Genomic DNA, 18,218 nt, shown 5'->3' with positions numbered 1-18,218 from the left:
TCAGCAGCGCTGGCGAAAGAGCCCAGCTGGAGTCCAGCTTGAGTCCAGCTGTAGCTGAGTGTCTCCCCATCTCCTGTCCTCTCCCCTCTCTGATCACCTGTTTCTGTCTCCCCATCTCCCGTCCTCTCCCTCTCTCTGATCTGTCTCTCCTCCTCTGCTGTCTCATTCAGACCGTTCAAAGACAGGGTGGCTAAGAAAATAAACGCCAAAAGCTCTACTTTGTTCTGCTGGTAGATTCTGCTAGCTAGCTAGCTACCGGCTCAATATATCAAATATCACAATAATCTGAATCTCCTTTCATTTTGGGTTCATGGTGTGCTCATGACCACACGATACAATAGTCTCATAAATTATCTAATTAGAACGGATTGTATTAGCAGCACGCTTTGGAAAAATGCCTGATTGATCCACTGTGTATTTTCAAAAGGTTTCTTTTAAATATTCTTCCATAGTATATTAGGATAGTGTGATTGATTATGTCATATTAACTAGGTCAATTTGATAAAGGTCAAAATGTTACAGATAAAGGTCCGTCTCCAGAGCTGCAGCCGCTCTCTTCCCGGTCTCCAGCGGCGGGGAGTGAGGTACTGTAACGTTAGACAGAGGGGCCAGGGGGCTCTAGCTAATTCTTGCCATATATGCCATATTGTCATATTTCATGGAGACGGACCTTCCTTTCTGCGAATTTGGATTCAGGATTTAATCAATAAACAAACTGTCAAAACGTAGGCTACACGGACCGGAGTTCTGTGAATGTGCACTCGATTGCTCTTCCTCAGCGACCGGACATGTGTCTCACTAAACTGAAATTTAATTACAAGAACTAAATTTGAAATGTGAGAACTGAACGTGGCAGTATAGAGAGTTGAGGAGGATCAAATACAGTTTCAGAGCAACTGAATTCAGTTTCATAATATAACCGTCAGCTTCAAGTTTGTTGGATATTCAGTTCCAAACTAATAAAATTCAATTTCAAATCATGCTATTCAAATTAATTTTTTAATGCAATTATTCAAGTTGAGCAATTCAAATTCAGATATAAATGATTCAAATTCAGTTTCTAGTGACACATATTTCTGCCCATAAAGGAAACACTGCTCTGTATTATACAGTAGGCCCTGCATCAAGAAATATGCCCTGCTAGAAATAATCTGTGTAGTTACCATGCTGTGGGTAGCTATATGAAATTAGCATTCACTGATAAAATATTGTATCTATTCAGGTTCTTTGCATAAATAGGGTTATATTGTATTGCTCTCTACTGTAGAAGGATAGGATTGTGAATTTAGGCACTTATAATGATCGCAGCCACTGGACATCCTCAGCACATACCTACTGTATATTATAATAGCTCACTGCAGAACAAGGCCCATTAGTGCAGTCTGATGGAAAAAGCCCTGAGAAGTCTAGACATAATTAAACCCCCAGTGCAATGAATGTCTGCTTCATGAAATATGTCCGTCCCCAAAATACATCACTGTGATAAACTGTTACGTCTTTGCAAATCCTCCCTGAAAACACAAAAAACAATAAAACGGATAATATACCTTACTGCAGTACTGCAGTATTTCAACTCAAGACAACATTGCAGGTAGGGGTAGAAAATATGATGCCATATACTGTCCACCATCACAGATATTGTCACATGAGATAGCATTTGTTTGTGTGAAGGTTTCCAGCCAATGACCGTCCCTGACTCCAGAAAACAAACAAACAAACAAAAGAAACAAACTGGAGAGGAATGTATTAACAAAGAGTGTTTTTCATGGATAGAAGTGATCCATGAGCTGCTGGCTGAAGGTCATATACAGCCCGGCTTGTTCAAGGTGCGTTGTCGGTGTACCCGCTCACCTCTGCTTGTCATAGAGAACTCAATTATCTAGTCAGTGACAAATGTCTCACTATTCCCTCACAGCGAGTCGTGTACAGCTTAGTACAGTACATGTAGCAGAGATTCAGTGACCTGGAAAGGGCATGCGTCCTATATGGCCTTGAATGACACAATGCGAGGGAAGGGATTCACTATATTAGTGTGCACAATCAGCTGTCTAGTTTTTTTCTTTTGGGCATAAAGGAGAGGTTATAATGCCAGAAACAGATGTGATACAGATCTGGGAAAAACTAGACTATGATAATAATGAGAGGATTAAGGCAGATATTAAACACTAAACAAGTGAGAGATGAAAAGATGTTCACTGTTTATAACAGATGACCTTGACTTGCTCACAGCACACAAGCTCACTGAACACCTTCTTATCTCAAAGACTACTGAGCTGCAGGCACCTGAGACATTCCCATTGTTATACAAAGAGGCTAATCTTGCTTGACAAGCTGAAGTTGGTGTGGTGCTGCCAGTATATAACAGTTGTTAGGAATGATATAATGGCCTAATTTCTTATGCAGTACCTGCACTTACTGTTGTCAGCTGTCTGGTTGTAGGAGTATAAATGTGGCAGGCTGACACCAAGCTGTGTGAAGTTACAGCTGAAAGTGGAACCAATTTAAAAGCTACATGTCTTGTTAACTACAGATACAGTTGACCACATTTTAACAAACTCACTTGTGAATGAAATATTAATAAGGACTTGTACTACTGTAGATCAAGGTGCACCAAAGCAAATTAACTATATATATAGTAATGCTTTAGATCACGGTCCACAGCGTACAGCACAATACTTACCAATTTACAGTGTACGTTTTTTGTGCCACTGTGACGGTGTACCTGTACAGTATATGTACCAATAGAGTACATATACTGATACATACACATGGGTACAGTACAAGTGAAGATGTGAAGTTAGGGAATAAGAGGGTAACAATATGTGAATTTAAAACTAATGCATGTATTATTAACCACTGAGTACCTATCTAACTGTTATTCTGTTGTATTATGGAGTACAGTATGATCTACTGATCAATATTAATTGTGATACAGAGGATAATCTCTTTGGAAAAAACCTACTTCCAGATTTATAACACTTCATGGATTTCATTGTAATGCATCTTAACTTGTAAACATAAACTTCTTAATTTCAATTAAATTGTTGTATTACTGCTTAGTCTGGAAACTTTGATGAATTATGATTTTTTTTTTTATGCCATTTCTTTTTAAGTATTCACATTGATATCTAATAGAGGAGGTGTCTTCATAGGCCATCTCTCCTGCACAATGTTCAAACTTTTTCTTTAAATTGTCACTGTTTTTATATGTATATATGGGCAAATAAACAAATAAATAAAAAAAACAGAGCTTGAAGTTTTGGGGGAGATATGGTAATGAGTTCTGTGGGACTTCATAAATCTGCTGTGATTCTTTTTCTAAGGAAAACTAGAGTATTGTCAGGAACATACTGTAGGCCTACGTGTTACTGTATGTTGTAAAGTAGGCCTACTTACAGTATAGAGTACAACATTGTACTTACAGGGGACTTCAGAAGACCTGAGGTCAGATGGGACAGGTGCTGTTACGCAGGGTGCCGTTCATTGTTGTTTGAGTTCAGTAAGCAGAAAAGCTTTTTTTTATGATGAGGTTTCTACAGTAAATACAGCTCAGCTAAAAATCAGTACACAATAGCTACACAAAATATCTCTATAGCGTCTCAACAACGGCTTCGACTTCGACTTCACCAGCAAACGTTGCTGGTCAATGACCTGTGTGTGGCTCTCAAGGATGGTCACGCTCATGTACCCCATAATATTAGAATGTGTACCCGGTAGTTAAAAATACTTAAGAGTACAAGTTCTGTTTAAATTCATCCCAAACGCCAGATTGTAGTTCAGCAGGACGTTCTGTACCAGTAATAAGACAATAGACCTTCAATAGAAATTCTTTTGAAGTTCCCAGATTGTTACCCCTTATTCCCTAACTTCACATCTTGTTCCTTTGTACCTATCAGTACGTACTGTACTTGTACACTGTTAGTACAAAAAAGTACACTGTAAATTGGGAAGAATTATACCGCGGGACGTAATCTAAAGCATTACTAAATATTTGTATATCTTTGCATGAAGAAAAATATCATTTTCATAGTCTTAAATCATATCTAATGAGCTGTACATGCTGCCAGTCTTTATATATTTTAACACAAGACACATTTTGGAAATGTTTCAACACCAGTTATCATAAACTTTAGCACTGTCCTCTCTTAAGAACTCTGTTAGTGTCTCTGTGATCCATTAACATTTCTCAGCCCCCTGTTTGAGGTCTCCTAGCTACCTTTTAGATCCCCTCACTCATTCTGCCCAGTGTGAAGTCTTTATTTAGTCTGCACCTTTCACTTCTTGCCAAAACAACAGACCTATTAGGTTTTGCCTTCTACTAGTTTACTGTTTGTGTCTCTGCATTAATTAGTCATGTATTTATTGTTCTGTGTGAACAAAAGTTGTCCAGCAAAGGATTTATAGGCCGACGCCAACATTCACAGACCAGAGCTTCTGATAATATATACTGTCCATCCATTATCTGCAATGTTAAACAAACTGCATTTTTTCTAGGCTGGAATATATTGTTTGTTTGTTTTTGTTCATTTCCTTGCCACTTGGATATGACATATTTCATCCTCCAAAGATCCAAAGTTTTTGGAGGGTACTGTAACAAGAAGAATCTTTAAAAGTTTTTTTTTTATTATTATTAAAAATGTGAAAAATATGAAATAGAATAGAATAAAATAAAAAAATCTAGGAATAACTAGCAACAATAAATAACAATAACAAGAAAGCTTGAAGGGGGAAAAAAACATAAGAGTGCAACCCTTAAGAGAAAAAGCAATTCTGTATAGAACAAAATCGGCACTAAAAATTCATCACCAGATTTGGCTACAAGAAAAGAAAATCTTCAAACATCTTCAAAAGTATACCCACTTATCTAAAACAAGTCAAATTGATTGAATTGATCAAGAAATGTTGGAAGTTTTTTTTTTCCAGTCCAATATTGTCTTTATATATTGATCTATACCACTAGTCTGGACATACACACCTTCCTGCTGGTCACTCTGACTAACCCCAAAATAGCTCAGGTGTCAGGTGTCTCACCCATACCAGCTTTAAGAGACCTGAAATACAGTTTAGTGCTGAGCAAGGAATGCTGGGACATGACATACACACAACCAAACACACGCACACGCACGCGCACGCACACGCACACACACACGCACACACACACACACACACACACACACACACACACACACACACACACACACACACACACACACACACACACACACACACACACACACACACACACACACACACACACACACACACCTGCAGCAGCCAGGGATTATTACTAAACCAACACTGCCCTCCAGTGGAATTATAAAACAAATATATATTTCCTCAAATTCTATTAAAAAGTGGGATTGAGTTCAAGGCAGGTCATGGATTATTTGACTGATTCCTCATGAGAACAGAGTTATTAAAGCAATTGAAAGAAACTTCCACAAAGCCTCAGACATAACATTCACCACATCAATAAAGAAGATCCTATCCCTCAAGCACTTAACATTCTCCAGGCATCTACTTCCTTACCCAACGGAAATACCACCTTAGCCACTGTGAGCCTTTTTCTGTTTAAAGCATCATAAGACTGGGATTTCTTTTTTATCTGTTTGTGTGATGGGAGGCGCATATTTTCGGAGAGCGTCACGCCAATAAAAGCCATAAAGTAATGACGGAAACCTGAAACGCTATGGGAAACCTTATGTTCGCCCTCTATATGATTTACATAAACAATAAATGGAAAGACTGAACGCCGCTCTCCGCAATGAGTCACTCTTGGAGCAGACTGCATCATGGGAGAGTTTGTGCGGGCAATAAGAGGGCAGCTTTGCGATGTGTTTGCTGTTAAACGTATGACTGTGTGTGTCAACAATATTAAAGTGGAGATATAATGTGATTATTACTAACCGCCAAAACACGCTCGCACACGCACAGTCACACCACGCGGGCACTGCAGGATGCAGCGCCGGCCAGATGCACACACTAACACGCATGATCCACACACATGGCGGTACTGTACACCCACGAGTCCACACACACACACACACACACACACACATACAACACACGAGCCGAGTGCGAAACCACATATACACACAGGAGCACTCGCTCGCCATAAACCACATTCATACACACACGCACACTCCTGCAGTGCATACCTCCCCACTATTGGTCCAGACCCAGACACCGCATGCCAGTGCACCTCGCTCCTCGAGCCGCAGGCCGCAGGAGTAGAAGAAGAAACAGATGGGTACCAGCTGTTTGGATGAGAGCCTCGGGTACACAGCTACTGTATTGCAACCCACACACACACACACACACACACATGCATGCATGAACACAAACTCATTCAAGTTGTTTAACTGTGCCCCTGCCTATACACCGCTTCCAGTGTTTACTCACACAGCATTTACAGGTGATGTATTGTTAGTGTGAGGTCATCCACTTGAAATTTGCAAAAGCAATTACTACAGATTTACTGATGTTAAGATGCTAAACAGAGCAACTTTAAAGAGTCTGTAATTGTTTGGACAGTGACATTATTACAGCTCTCTACCTTAGCAAGCAGGCTTTGTGTAAGACGAGAGAAAAAGGAAGACAGAAGAAAATATAATATATATATGTAATATATAATAAGTCAAGACGAATCCAAAAGAAACAAATGGGTTGTAAAATGCGCACTGATTTGGCTTCTCTGAGACCAGCACATTGCATTTGAAATGAAAGAATAACTATGAGGTTAAAGTGCTGACTTTGAATGTGTTCACATCCATATTAAACAGTGGAGGAATGGTGCAAGGCAGCCCAAGAGTTTTTTAAGGCCAAAATGTTGAATGCCGAGCCGAGCCGAGCCCCACAGTCACCCCATTGAACATGTGTTTCACTTACTGAAGAGGACACAGAATGTGAAAAGTCCCTGAAACAAAACTGCTGCACTACAAAGTTTCTGCTCATGTCTGTGGTTTAAAGAATATGCAACCAAATATTAAAGCTGCACCAATAAATATTTCTATATTAACAAATGACTGCATGAATGTGAAAGGGGTCGCTGGTAGGACCAATCCTGCAGATGATTATATAATTATCACCTGACTCTGCAGGCTCCCCTCATCCATATGGACAGTTTTAGCATTTTTCAATTAATTGTTTTTAAGGCATGCAGCTTCACTGTTTTGGTTCACTCTCACCGCTCTCATCAGCGTAGTTTCAAGCGGCAGTTGTTTTCAGCAAAAAGCTCTGATGAACTCACTGTAAGCACCAAACAGCTGACCGACAAAGTTAGCCCCTAGCTGGTGAACATAATGTAGCGGAGCATTTTTCCTTCAGGAGTTGGTGGGGACCAAAATAGAGCTAAAAGGGGAGTGAATATTGGATTTATATTTGTCAGGCGGAGAGAAATACAGCTCCAAATGAATGTTAATGTTGCTTCACAATTTCAGGATGTGTAAAATACTATAGACAAGTTTGCTGACAAGAAGAAGAAGAAGAAGAAGAAGAAGAAGAAGAAGAAGAAGAAGAAGAAGAAGAAGAAGAAGAAGAAGAAGAAGAAGAAGAAGAAGAAGAAGAAGAAGAAGAAGAAGAAGAAGAAGAAGAAGAAGAATCTTTATTTATACCTTTGAAAACAAAGTTAAAAAGTGCTTTACAATAAAAACAGAACACATTTAAAACACAAGGATAACGAAATGTACTAAAAGCCGATAACTAAACACATAAAAACCCAGAGAGTAAAACAACTAAAATGTCATAAAACATAAATAAAATCGCAGAAAAGCAATTCTAAAAAAGTGAGTTTTTAAAAGTGATTTAAAAGACGCGACAGAGTTTACAGCCCTGATCTCCTCAGGCAGGTCATTCCATCGTCTAGGTGACTGCAAAGGCTCTATCACCTTTGTGAATGAATCTTGACCTTGGAATCGCGAGGCATTCGAGGATCTCAGAGTGCGGGAAGGGACATAAATAACTTGGGGCGAGGCCTCTCAGGCTCTCAGGGCAATTGCCATATTATCTTTATATGTCCATAATTCGATAACGTGGTGTTAACAGCTTGTTCCGTGGATCCCAAGTGACAATAAAAAAAAAAATGCTTTAGAAGGTGACAGCTTACAGTGCTAACGGTGCTAACAGTGCAAACAATGGCAACAGTGCTGCCAGAGCTAACAGTGGTTACCTGAAGGGGAACCGGAGGGTGGGTGCTATGCTTCCGCGACGACGTCGTTGTTGTTGCCAGCGTTATTAGACACCCTATGAGCGGTTACAGCAGTGTAGAACTGTGGCAGTGAGCTAGCCAGTGGGGCATGCTCACATGCACAAACATGCACTAAAAGGCACGTGCTGCCAAACCGGCTATGTAAACAAAGAGAGAAGCGAAATTGCAACACACACAGAGGCACAGCGACTTCATTCTCTGCTCGGGTAGACATTACTCCTCTATATCTTTACATAGCAAATAGTTGTTTGATGCTATATTAATGCTCTGGATATCATATAGAGAACCTTTAAATAAGATGACTTCAATTGTTTATGTTAACTGTCCAAATGACTAATGGCTCACTAGAATTGGGGCTACAATTCCCCATATAATTAATTTGATGTAAACACCCTGAAACTGAGGCTGAAAGTTGGCTCTTCAAAATATTAATCATTGTATCGAGGCAACAGAAGCAACACCACAAAACACTGTACTACTACTTACAGACTTGACTGTATAATGTAGGAATGTCATTCTTACTGGACAGCAGGTGTATATGTTAAAAGAGTATCATTTCAAACAATACATGTAGAGAGATATGGAATGAATTTATCTTCCTTTTCTCAACAACTGTGACCACTGTTCCCTAAATTGACGTCAAGTTAACTGTCCACAACGAGGGCAGAGGATGCTGTTGATCCTTCTCTCTCTTTCTTTGTGTTTCCTCCCTGAACCCAGCAATTCCCGATCCAACCTCAGCTATCAACTTTCTTCCTATGAGTCAACCGAGGTGGTGACTCCTTCAGCTCATTACAACATGACTTACTGAAACCAAAAACTCTCCCTCTAATGCCTGAAATGCACGTTTCCTCTGTCTGATGCCATTAGTTACAGCCAGTGGTTGTTCCCTCTTATTACATTCACTTTGAACACAATCTGTCTCATTAAATAAAAAATAAAATAAAAAAAATCAGCATTGTGTGAAGTGCAGTATAAGTTAGGGGTTTAATTCATCAGTATTTGAGGCTGCTGCTGTGACAGTCCTGCCACTACAAACGTGACATTAAACATCACAGAACGCCATCTGCGCAGCTTACCGGCATCCCGGAGCGACACTACTACTGTACCAGCTATTGAACGCTGTGCAGGAAAGAAATGACAAATGGAAATGGTATTGTGTGTATGGTCGACCGCGGCCGTCCTGTGATTTCCAGCTTCAGCGCTGATGTGGTCTGGCCAGTTGTGGGTTTAGAGGGCAGACCGGAGCAACAGCAGGCTGGTTCAGGATCTTTTTCCCTCTCGAAGCCAACAGGATGTCTTTAATGAACCACAGTGTGTTTGAACTGTCGCATCTCACCATACGGCAGTCCAGCCCTCATCGTTGGCGTGCACAACATGAAAAGGAAGACGCGGTGAAACAAGAAACATGCTACAAAATCTGAAGATGTAGGCAAATCCGCTGTCTCCGAGACAAAGACCACAAATCAAATGTTGGCCATAATGGAGGGGAACGTCTTCGGGTAACGTATTGTAGAGGTTTCAAGTGACTGGGGCAGCCCATGCTCTTGTTGTGTCCAGGCAAGTGTTTTTTAGTTCCCTGCCGCAAAACGTCTTCATGTCAAATTTGATGCAACCTCAGAATCAGATTGCAGCCAATGTTTTAGTGAAGACTGTAGTTGCTTGTTGATTTATTTCTGAGGGTTTTTTAGGGAAACACTGTTGTTTACCACAGGTTCCACTGTACTGGGATTGACCCTGCTTGATTTTATAGCTGCTGGTGAGTGAGTTCTACCTGTTCTGTCCACAAGATGGTGTTGCTGGTGTGTCACATAAACTGTCCGGGGCCGCGGTGCCAGCTATTGTGGCAGCAAACAAAAGGGGAAAACAAGCTTGCATCATTATCACGATATCTGCAAACTGTGGTGATGGTTCAGTAACTGTGAGTGTTGATATGCTGCATATTGTTTCAATTACTCCAAACTGTTGTTCCAGACCATGCCATAGGAAAATGCTCAAAATACTCCTCCATGTTTGATCTTGTGGGCTCTTGTGAAACTGGAAATGAATGGTGATTAACTATAATGATGATCATCATGGTGAAAGGTTTTGTGCCACAGGTTATTTGACTTTGTGAGCCGGTCTACGTAGAGTAGGCCTTAAAAGGGAAAGCCCCTTCAAACTATTGCACGTGGATCTGAAGAGTCACATTCTAGTTGATGAAACAAATTTATTTCCAAGTCAGCAAATAAATTTGTTTCATATTGAGCTCAGACACAAATTCGATAAACTTGTGACAAAGTTGTTTTCCGTACCACGTCGCATGGCAGTTGGAAACAAACGAACCGCTAAGGTCTAGCTCAGTTTTATTTGTGTGCGAACGTGTGCGTGTGTGTGGTGTTGTAGTGGGAGGCTTTGCAACGTTGAGTGAGAAAAAAAAAGGATATGGCTATGATTAAAGTAGGCACTAAAGCAAAGGTGGTAATTGGGATCATAAACACTCACTTTTCCATTTACCCCTCTAATGAAGCGTTCCTGTTTATTCTGAGCAGCCGATTCATCAGAAAAAAACAGCATCCACTCTGAGCTGGTCTGAGTGCCACTCAGATCTGCTTATATTATGGCGGCGGCGTGATGAAGGATGTCAACAAATACAGAGTGAACAGGGAGCAGCATCAACAGGCTTACAGTACTTGTGTGCAAAGACGCATCAGACGCACTGGTTCTCGAGGGCTCATACAATACCAATATTATTGTGCTGAGGCTGCTGCTAACTGATATTAAGGGCAAGTTTGAAAATTGTGTATGAAAGAAATACAAGGATTATGAGTAAGAACAATTGAAATACTAATATACGGCAAGTTTTCATCCAAATTTAGCATAAACTTAAAACAAATTTCCAGAAAATATGAAAAAGAAAAGGCAAATTAATGCACATTTTCATCCACTGCTCTTATGTGAGGAGTTGAGCAAATCAGGATAAACAGCTGGTGGAGCTAATTCTCCAGTGTAGAAGAAGAGAACGGAATGAGATGACCTATCAAACCTCAAATTAGTGAAAGCCATGTAGAAAACATGATGTAAATATGTCATTTATGTCCGTTTCATGTATGCACCGATACCGATACCAGTATTGGCGCGGGGCCGGCATCCCACCTCAGCTGGCGCGCGCCGTCCCTCACTTACATTACACTACGGGGTTGTGCTTGCACCCTCTGACTCGCGCGTGCGTTGATCTCCTTGGTCCGTGTTTCAAGATGGGTCGGTTGGGTTGCCGACATCGGCGCAGACCCCTGGTGTCTTTTACGGGGGCCGAGCCCCGCCCTGGGGGCATGATGACGCGGTTGGGGCGCACTAAGGACAGTCAGCCCCGGTGACGCTTTGACCACGGCTGCGGGAAGCACTTTCGCCCCAAGCCTTTCCAAGCCGACCTAGAGCCGGTCATGGCGCACCGCCTCGTATGCGGGACTCCCCAGCCTGCCGTGTGTCGCTCACACCCTCCAGCTGGCTGTTAACGAGGGTCTTTAAGCACAGAGAAGTACTGGTACTCTGTATCGGCGTGTACCCAAATGTAAGTACTTGTACTTTTACTCGGTCTGAAAAAAAGTGGTATAGGTGCATCCCTAGTTTCATGTATTAATTTGAGAATGGTTATGTCTCCTCATCGGTCCACACAGATACGATGTTTTAGTCTACCGCAGTGGAGCGGTTACCTTGCACAGCAGCTGGATTCTCGCAATGTCACCAGATCCCGCAAGAAGTCCTGTGAGGAGCTACTGGAAGCTACGAGTGCGGCTTAGGCCGTGTGTGTGGCGACACGGAGATGGTGGCTCCTGAAGAGGTTAGCGTAAATGCTGCAATAATAGCATCAGTTATACCAGAATTGGAGAGAATTTCTTCATTTGAAAGAAGAATAAAGAACAGAAAAGATATTTTCGCTCTTCTCCCGACTAGCTTCGGCAAGAGTTTGATTGACAGATGGTTCATCCAATCACCTGCCAGGTATTTTTTTTGAAAGTGCCTGCCCTTTTCCGAACAGTTTCCAATGACGGTTCTGTGTAACAAATCATCTGCAAATCATCAACAATCAGGTTGGTGGAGCGGAAGCTTTAGTGGACATTTAAGTCACATGTTTCATATCTTAATTTATTGACAAAGTCTGTTTCATTGCACTTTGTCGCATTTTGCTTTTTAACGCTACACCAACTTGCCTACCTCAGCCAAGCGTTTGAACCTGTTTAATTTTGACCTTTTTTCCCAAAAATCTTTCAGCGTTTCCACTCTGTTTTGTACACACACATTGAAAATGCAGGTGAACTATTAAAAAATGTGTCCTTCCTTCCTTTCTCAATATGGAACATGTAATAAGGAGTTCAAAAGTGAGATGAAATATGATTTTAATGACAAAAGTCGCCTCAGATTGGTGTTCCTTGCAGGTCTAGTTTATTTATTTATATGTGTTGGCCTTAAATTAGTCAAATTTAAATATATCCAGTTCCAAAGGACATGACATCACCGTCTTCAATGATAACTACAGCCCTACTGCCAGCACTGAATGGTATTTTTGGTGCTCCAATTTCTGGTTGAGAGTCACTGCTAGCCAGTTCTTCCTGTTTATTCCAAATAAACAACTTGAAACGTATAACACGTCTCTCTCAGGAGAGCCCTACCGGAGGAGAACAGCACTGGGCAGAACAGCAAATACAAAATTGGTAAAGGTTGAATCACTGCTGTAAAAACTGGCGGTAGAAATGGACATTTAATCACAGGAAAATATTAAGGATAATTACTTTTTGGCAGGGTGAGGTCGGTTTTAATCGCAGGTTTTACAAACTGCCACCTCTGAAGCTGTTAAACTAAACAGATGGAAAAAAAATATTCTCAAAAAAGTAATATAGAATCTAAGCATAATTAAAAAAAGAAAGCATATCTGCAAACTGATACGGTTTCAGCCTTACACGGACAAAAAACACACCCACAGCCGTGCAAGAGGATGTAGTAGTCTTTGGAAAACTGGATCATAAAACTGAGTATTTTATAGCGGCTAAGATATAGGGAAAGTAAAACTTAATCTTCGGGGGTTACGACAGGGTCAGACCTGATTCTTAGCTAAACAGTAATTTTTCATCTATTTTTCTGCAATTAACCTTTTAAACTCTTTATAGAGGGAGTTTTCACTGGAGGACGGAGCTGTCACGCAGTCCAGGCTTGCTTTACTGCTGATCTGGGCTCTGCCAAGTTCTCCTCACACCCTGCTAGCGGTGGCTGCTGTAATGCAGGGCGTCAGATAGAAGAGATATAAAGTCAAAGTAACTAGCTGCTCATAATCGTAAATATCAGGGGGGGAAATGTCACCGTTGCTTTACATGCAGTATGAGAGGACCGAAGATGTCACAAAGCCCAAAAATTACAAGCAGCTCATCATCAACTCCGGGTGTATTCTCACTGGTTTGACAGATGCTTTTATTACCACCGGAAATGTTTAACTAAATACTACGCCCGCCCCCTGGCTGCTTAGATTAGGATCTGTTTAACATTCTTCTCTTTCCCTTTAAAAAGCAACATATATATCTATTAGGCCATCTGCGTTTCCAGTCCAACCCTTTGCTTTTAAACATGATTCTTTTCGACTTTGCCGCTCACCCAGTACAAGGAACGCTAATTTATCGCAATCCTTTGAAGAGGGGACCTGGAGGAAGCTCGCCCAGTCAGTGTGTTCCCTTCGCCCTGCCAAGTCCAAATGCTGTGTGGCATGTTTGACATAGCGAATGAAAGGAATAACGCAGGTTGTCAGGTAGGAAAGAGCCAGGCTACAAGGCCACAGCAATCAGGAAAAGTTGGTCCGGCACTAGGCACGACTTCAATAAAATACCTCCAGTCCTACTTTTAAAAGCATTAGTCCAGGGCAAATTAAAAAGTAGAGTGCAATTAAAAGAAATCACTGTGTAAATGTTAGCATGTGGAAGTTTTTCTTTTTCCTTTTCCCTTTTTTCCCCCCCCTTTCCTCCTAGCTGAACAAAGAATGCCCCAGAGGCAGAGCTGCGCAGCTGCTGAATATTACTACACCCATGTGTTTTAAATAAGACCCCATTATAATCAAAATCATAAAAAAAGGTAATGTGGCTCTCTTAAACATTTAAATTTAAGTTAACCAATGTAGAGTTCAAGCCTTTGTGAGCATTTTTTTGTAGTTCCTAATTGAATCTTTTGGAGGAAACAGATTAAGCAACCATCAAAGAAGCTGTTATTTGTATCAAATATATTGCTCTATTGAAAGTATATTTAAAGAAATAGCATACGTGATTACAAGTTCTATTTCTGTAAACATTTTGTGTTTGCCCTTTTGACCAGAAAATGCATCCAGGGAAATGCCCCAGTTATGCAAGACCGCGAGAAAGAGTTTACAGAGCATATTGACTGATACAATCAGCTGTAGCACACTGAAAATGTGTGTGAGGTAGGTCAACTCAACACACTACGCGAGCTCTGCAGCTGCACAATGGTAACATCAGGATTACGGGGGTGCCCTGGTGGCCTAGTGGTCATGTAATGGATTCCTGGGTTAAAAACGGCTGACAGTCTATCTTGCAAGTGTCACCCCCTAAACCCACTCTCCCCATATTTCCCGTCAATCTCCACCACCTACTAAAAAAATATTTGACTTTGCAGGCAGTTGGCTGGTGGTCTTATCCGGAGCAACTTCCCAGTGAACCAGCAGGTTGTAGAATTTGACATAGCAGACTGTTGTTGACATGAGGTCAGCTGTTACCAGACTTGAGGTGGTGACCTTCGACATTTAGAACCTTCTTGGAGAAAATAACCCCGAAAAGAAACGTGAGAAAAATACAGCTTAACTAAGACAACCTGCAGCAGTCAGAGGAGCTCATACAAATTGGATTTGAAGTGAATTCGTTTTCAAAGAAACCAGAGGACCAAATTGCGGATACATTCTGTGGGGCCTGCTGGTCGGCAGAAGTCTGCTGTGCTCAACCCTTTAGTTAAAAGTCACCGAGGGTGTCGCCTCACACCAGGACAGATGAGTTTCCATGGGAGGAACGAAGATGTCTGGCCAAATCCACTTTTCCCCCTCATTAAAATGGATATTTCCGAGCTGTCAGAGGGTGAAGTCTGGGTTTTCAGCGACTCTCGCTGACTTCTCGCTGACAGTGGGCTTCCTTTCCCCCCATAGGTTCAATATCTCCTGTGGCTCTCCCTCCCACCGTGCGGTATAGCGGGTTCCCTATGGGTCCCGAGCCAGTACGGCTCTGGCAAGCTGTTCACTTTTCACTTAGCGGCGCACACTAATTTACTGAGACTCTACACTGTTTTGGGTCCGCGGTGCATTTCCCACGTTCCAGCTGAGAAAATATATCATTAGTCCCTCATCGTGTAATGCTTGCCACGTTACGTTATAAAAGCTGGGTGTAAAGCGACATGGATAAAACAGGAGCGATTTCCAGCGTGCCTCATTTCGACCGCCTGCTTGGAATAAGTGGTGGGCGTTAAGGATTTTGAAAAGGGGACAAGATTCGGTGTTGAAAAGGCCATTTTGCTTACTAAATACTCCTGGGTGGCTGGAAGACTAAGCATTTCCACTGCAAATGTCTCCAATAACGTATCACAGCCATACGAGTGGAAGTCTTTACGAGTCTGCCTTGAAAGTTATATGGATTAATTAACTTTCCAGGCAGATTAAGATTCCATGCTAATTGTAGTCTAGGTACGTTTAATGAGATCTAAACAGAAGATGGGTACTGCACAAATACTGTAAGTTCCTCCCCCCCACATGTGTTTACTCTCGGCTGTAACGCTCGATAAAAGAATGAAAAGAAGTTTGTTTACGGCTCAGAGGCAGAGACTTCACAGCAGACCGACGTCCACAGAGCTGTCGCTGAGTGCGACCTGTGTGGTGCTCTGTCATTACGCACCGAGAGTGAGCGAAGACCCTTTTTTGGCACGAGACCACAGTTTTCTGGGCTCTTCACTTCACAAACATTTTTACAGGCGTGACAGGCTGCGACCGAGCGGGCCGCAACAGACAGCTCTGTCACCTCAAAACAACCACCCCGCAGGGCCACACGAGACGGCTAAATATACCGCCTCCCAGGAAGCCGAGCGCAAAAGAAACTGTTGAGTCTTGACTGGCTATCTTGTGGCTTAATTAACTAACACAGGACACAGGCGCGGCAAATTAGAGGCCGGTGGATAGAAGCTCTTTGACTGGATGCTTTGGAGGCTTTGTAGGCTTTTTCCACATGGCGACCACAATGCAAATGGCCTCTCATATCACTCATCGATGCCATATTGTACACCCAGTGACCCCGCTTCACATGTTTACTCCCTGTTTAGCACTTTACTGAGTGCTCCTACCTATCCGGATCACATATAAACCATCATCTACACCTCCATCCCTCTATTTCCTTAATCACAAGTGCACAAGCCACTCATGTGGCAGCAATTTTGGCCGGCCGACACCCAGTGCTGAATGCGCCTGACCCCCTTTCTGCCCCCTCTAGCCCCCCCTTATCCCCCGCCCCGACACCCTCTGGAAAGCCACATCTATAGCAGTAGCCTTCAGGGCCCATACTGGCGGCCCCAGCCCATTAGAGCCGGGCTGTGTGTGTCTGCATCTACGAATTGGAGGTATTACAGGTTACAAAATGCTGTTCTGCAATGAGCGTGGCTACTACTGTACTGTATTAAACACATATAACAATTTCACAGGCTCTATAATCCCATTTAAAACAGCCTTACTGTGCCGTTTTAATGAAAGTCGTAAGCATCCACGTTACTTAATTAAAACCAGTGTGGCTTTACAGTGGTATCTGTTGTTTATATGTTTTATCAGGATTATTGGAAAAGGATAAAAAGAGGTTAAATTGAAGCAAAATCCATTGATGCATTTACTACATCCTCATATGAGGAAATAGAGTAGGAGTTTAACTTTTTTTTTGCATCCACAGTAGCAGAACACAGGTTTTGTTAGTGCAAGGGCTCCTGTTAAATTGTTTCATTGCCACAGAAAAGCAGTGCCCCTTGACTCCGTGCAGAAGACATCATCCGCTTACAAGCTCTCACAATAAAACCCATGCGCGCCGTAATAAGCCCTGCTTTGTTTCGAATACATCCAAGTGAAAACATTTATTGGACTAATTACAATGGTCTCCCATTGGATTTTCTTCCTGTGTTACACATGCTTTGGCAAGGTTCCAAGCATTGTGTCACAACGTCTCACTAGTCATGGCGGTGGTACTAACTGCCATGCATGGAGAGGAAAGGAAGCAAGGAAGGAGGGGAAAGCAACACAGGCTGTTCTCATACACCGTTCGTAGTTATACCTACGAAAGTTGTGCACTGTAATTCATATATAGCCCACAAACTCAATCACATAATCATGAACCAGGAAATATAAAGAACGACAAACACGGCGTAGTGACGAGGCCGGGGTGAATGGGTGTGGTCAAAAAACACTGTACTTTTCCCTAGGAGACCGCTGTGCATACCCCGTGTGAAATCAGAAGTTATCGTTGATTTATCTGTCATGCAACTTCTGTACTGAAGTAACGCCACTTCAGTAGTTATTTTAACCCAAACCACAATCTTTTCCTAAACCTAATTTAGTAGATTTGTTGCCTGAACCTAACCAAGTCGACCTTTTCCTAAAACTAACTAAGTAGTTTTGTTGCCTAAACCTAACCAAGTTGATCTTTACCTAAACCTAACTAAGTAGTTTTGTTTCTAAAAGCTAACCAAGTTGATCTTTTCCTAAACCTAACTAAGTAGTTTTGTTTCTTAACCAAGTTGTTTCCTGTGAAGACGTTTGTCTTCTCTTTATTTTGAAAAGATTGTATGCGGACATTGACATGTGCATCACATGTTGCTAGACATTTGTAGGAAAATGCACGAAAAATAAAGAATAACTCTTTTAAGATATTATAAGAACCGTTGTATGTACGTTGAGCAGCAATGGGAGCAAACTAGAAATAGTGGATTTACACTGTGGCTGTCGTGTGCTATTGGTGGTCAAAGGCCA

Source organism: Sebastes fasciatus, chromosome 12 (genome assembly GCF_043250625.1).
Source record: "Sebastes fasciatus isolate fSebFas1 chromosome 12, fSebFas1.pri, whole genome shotgun sequence".
Lineage (NCBI taxonomy): Eukaryota > Metazoa > Chordata > Actinopteri > Perciformes > Sebastidae > Sebastes > Sebastes fasciatus.
The sequence above is the reverse complement of the archived record's forward strand: the minus strand, read 5'-3'. Positions refer to the sequence as shown.